This window comes from Haliotis rufescens, unplaced genomic scaffold (genome assembly GCF_023055435.1).
Source record: "Haliotis rufescens isolate VD_foot unplaced genomic scaffold, xgHalRufe1.0.p SCAF_2, whole genome shotgun sequence".
Lineage (NCBI taxonomy): Eukaryota > Metazoa > Mollusca > Gastropoda > Lepetellida > Haliotidae > Haliotis > Haliotis rufescens.
This window is the reverse complement of record NW_025963890.1, coordinates 11,757,282-11,762,060: the sequence shown is the minus strand read 5'-3', so window position 1 is coordinate 11,762,060 and position 4,779 is coordinate 11,757,282.

The window sequence follows — 4,779 nt, the reverse complement described above, 5'->3', positions numbered from 1 at the left end:
TGCAGAAATTACAATTTTTAAAGTTAGGGAAAGTTAACAGCATCTATATGGACGTCAGATTGGACTATTCCTGTGACGGACATCTTGCCTCGATAATCTTACAAATAAAGGATAAAATGAGAGTAAATGTGTAATTATTCAAACATCATGACATCAAATTACAAGTAAAGTGGGCGGCAAAAGAAAGTATAGGTCGAGTTCCATGATAGATAAAAAAATAACAAGAAGAGGTTTTTCTGTGATCATAATATAATCTAGGGAGGGGTAACACATGATTGATCAACCACAGTTTGAAAGAACTTGTGCAATGACAGGTAATGTAAGCTCAAGGTAAACAATGGTGGGGTAAGAAATTTAATTTTCAAAAGTTGTCTGAAATGTCACCAAAATTGTCAGACACACTACAAGTTCATTGTCGACACAGTTGCCTTCAATAGCGTGTATGACCTCCAGCTGCCTCAATGCATGCTGTGATACGCCGCCTCATCGATGACGTCAGTCTTCTGATGACGTGGACTGGAATCCGTTGCCACTCGTCTCTCAGGGCCTGCTGCAATTCTTGTCTGTCGACGGTAGGCTGATAGCGTGCTCTAATCTGTCTGTGAAGATGGTCCCACAGATGTTCAATAGGATGCATATCGGGTGAGTGGGCAGGCCAGGGTAAAACGTCAACGTTCTGCTGGTTTAGAAAGTTCCAAGTCAGTCTTGCAGTATGGAGCCTGGCATTGTGTTGAAACAATGTTCCCTGCTGTTGGTTTTGTAAGAACGGAAGCACAACTGGCTGCAACACTTGGTCTCTGTACTGCACAGCGTTCAGGTTTCCCTGTATAATCACCAAATCAGTCTTCTGATCTCCACAAATACCGCCCCACACCATGACACCTCCCCCGCCGAATGGATGGACCTCTCGAATACACGCCGGAGCCAAACGTTCCCCTTTGCGTCGATAAACTCGTTCTCTGCCGTCATTTCGAAACACGTTAAACCGACTTTCATCAGAAAACAGCACTCGACGCCAATTTCTCACTTGCCAGCGTCGAACCTGCCTCGCCCATCGCAGTCTCAGGCGTCGATTTTGAGCAGTCAGTACCATTCCTCCTCCATACAAGTCGTCGTACTACTGTACGTTGGCTAATGGGTTGTCCCAACGCTGTTGCTGCCGTCGCCGTCGCCGTTACCAATCTGTTTCGCAGGTGAATGAGCCGTATCTGACCGTTTTCCAGTGGTGTTGTCACTCGGGGTCGTCCGGTTCTAGGCCTGTCCTGTGTCCTCCCTGTCTGCCTGTACCGTTGAATCAGCCTGGCTACTGTCAATGGTGTACAGCCAAACCTGGCAATTTGGACCTGTGTTGCCCCCATTTCGACCATACCGATGGCTCGCTCTCTCTCTCGCTCTGCTCCTGTGACAGTCGTGGCATTTCTTTTGTGTGCTTTCATCACGTGTGGTTATACCCTGCAGACGAACGCATTTATACAGCTAACATGCACGTGCAATTTATGCATAGGCGGGAAACCTGTTTCACCATTGTTTTGTCACCGCACGGGCGCCGTCAAAGGTGGCGCGTTCGGGTGAGGTTTCTTTTGGTACCTGTCCCTCGGCAGTCATATTCGGAAAATTACAAATTGACAACCTATACTTCCTTTTGCCGCTTAGTTTATGTGTGAAGTCCGTGACCCAAGGTAAATGTGTCTCCATATATTTGACGTAAACTTATGTTTGGCCGTTTCTAAAGAACCGTCTTGATATGCCGTCTTAGAAACGGCCAAACATAAGTTTACGTTAAACTAATGATGAAATATTCCCCAAACACTTACTAAAAATCTGTAAATAATTTACACACAATATAGCCTTATTTCAAGCATTAATTGGTGTTTTTTAGAAGTACAAAACAAGTGAATGTGAAAAACAAATGGTCCTGAATCATACGAACACTTCAGATAACTTTCATGAAATTAAATTAACAACGTGCTTTCCACACGCGTGTGCATGCATGCCGTTGATTATACGCATATACCTATGCAGGGGATCGGCGTGTGCGATGGCTAAATGGTAATTAGCATGTTGAATTAAAAGTTTCTTTCAGACAAAGGTTGTATTGAATAGGTTGCTATGACAACATGTTAATACATTTTGCCTCATTTCTGTCATACAATTGGTTATTTTAGAGGGCCAGAAAGAGCAGTTATGTAACAATCTTAACCAAACATAGTGTAGAAATCGGAGACCATTGTGAAATGTGAAACTGTGAAATGACCCTCCGCCTATCATCTTACATCAAGCCCAGAAGTGAAGTTTATAGCATGGCTAAAACTAATGAAGTCATTTTAGTTTTGTACGGAAGTCTATAAGGGTTATTTCTTTTTTGCTTTTCTTTTTCTGGAAATTTCAAGATGCAAACTTGAAATGTCAAGATACATACTAAGTTGAAATTTTAAGATAATAACTTGAAATTTCAACTCAGTATCTTGAAATTTCAACTTAGTATCTTGAAATTTCAAGATAGTATCGAAAAAACCCACCAAAAAACCAAATGGCCCTAAAAGCCTTCCGTAGTACGTTTTGGCATATTCATATATACTTTTTCACTTTTGATAGGGATATTTTTATCTTTCCATGTTGCACAAAACTGATTCTCATATGTCCATCTTCCCGAGGCAAAGGAGTTAAATGATTATAAAAGTCCAGTTGCCACAAACTGGACTTTTAAAGACAGTTAACTCCCTCGCCCCGGGAAGATGCATATGTCAAGCGTTAAATAGAATAACATATCTGATTACCGCTGTCAAAAGTTGGGTGGTATGTATTAATATCGGTACACCAACATTTTGTTTTTTTAGCTCTGATTACTATAGGAGATAATTTAAGCTTCTGTGATGTCAAACGTGATGTAAAAAACGTCTTTTATTTTGCCATTTCTGTCCATAACTCCATATTCAGAGAACGGGGACACGGGTGGCCCAGTCGTCTGAGGCGCCGCAATTCGCTGAGCAGAGTTGCGGGACTTGAATAAGCCAGAAACCTGCACGTGTGATCGTGGGTGTGGGTCCGAATCCCTGTTATCCCCGATGACGTTTCTAGATTTGTCAGCACCATACCATGCTCGCGGGGTTCACCAAAGTGGGAAACGTCTGAGCCCTGCATCACTTTGAGCAGTTTAAACAGACACACTGTGTTATAACTGGAATACTTTTCAAAGGGGCGTCAAACCCAACTCACTGATTCACTATTCAGAGAACAATGTGTGTTCATATAATCAAACACTAACTCATCTGTCTACCTTGCAGTGTTTTTAATTCACAGGCCGGGGGCGACTGACTGTTGTAGTAGAGTAATACTGGTATGAGTGAGTGTGGTTTTGAGCCGATTTTAGAAATAGAGTGAGTGAGTATGGTTTTACGCCGCTTTTAGCAATATTCCAGCCATATCACGAGGGGGACACCAGAAATGGGCTTCACACATTGTACCCATGTCGGGAATCGAACCCGGGTCTTCGGCGTGACGAGCGAACGCTTTAACCACTAGGCTACCCGACCGCCCCTTAGAAATAGAAGTAAAATGATAGGTATTTGTACCTCTGTTAAGATAAGAACCCGGGTCCGGTATGACTAGCGTAAGCGAGACCACCAGACTTAATCAGTGGAATTGATTCTGGAATCGATATTTAGTTAATGTGACCTCTTAAGCAACAATTAACATATGATCCCATAAAGGAAGATATGCCATCTACTGGTTATATCAATTTAACATATATGGGGTGTTCGTTTTTTTTATAGTTGTCTGGATTGTTCAGATCTACCAGCCACCATTCCGGTAATTGTTTGAGAAAGTTATACTCTTTGGGAAAAATATTCGTTTCCTTCTCGATTACGTTGCAAGCAAAAGACCAGTCCAGGGCAAAGTGGTCAAGATTAGCACTACGATTATCGTCTACGCTAATTTATGGGAGTTAGATCGTCTTAATGCTAAGGTAACTTTGTGAACGCGGGGCCCTGAACATAATATGTGCGCCTTTTTAAAGCTAATTTTGTGGTTCCTCTTCTTAGTTTACATAACAATATTATCATATTTGCAAATCCGCTTCCTTGTGTGCGATGACACGTGGCGAGCGATGCATTGCTTCATGTTGCTTGGATCAATGTAATCACGAACGTACAAAACTACCAGCCAAAATGAGTGTGTGTCCGTAGTTTTGGTGCAAAAAAAATTAAGCAATACCCAAGTGCGTGTTCCTTTTACATGACCCTTTAATTTACGTAACATCGACAAGGAAATACATATGTCATAAAAATAACACACCCTATCATCACCATCCAATCCATTCCCCCTCACACGGACGTTGAACCAGCGAGGACAAGACAGTGTTTGTAGGACACTCGATCGATCCCTGATGTATGAAATTACAGATCAATAACATCAGCTACTCCGTCTTCACGCATTGCCTGTGTGCTGACAGGGTGGTATAATATAGTTAAGTAAAGAATAACAAGGACATATGTACAACAACATTACGATTACGTTGTTGTAAACCAGTGCCAGAGAGAGAGAGAGAGGTACGTGTTTCACCACATGAAAGTTTATGATGACAAAATGAACTTGATACTCTTGTGTTGTTTAAGGAAATCTGGTCGAAAGGCACGAAATTCCGGTTAAGAACGTTTTAAAGGTGTCGCGAGAGCAGTGAGAGAAGCTGTTTCGTCATATATACTCAATTACCCCGGCATGTTCATCAAGGTCAAGGTCGTCTATTTGAGGACCAATGAAATTACGGATATCTGCCAC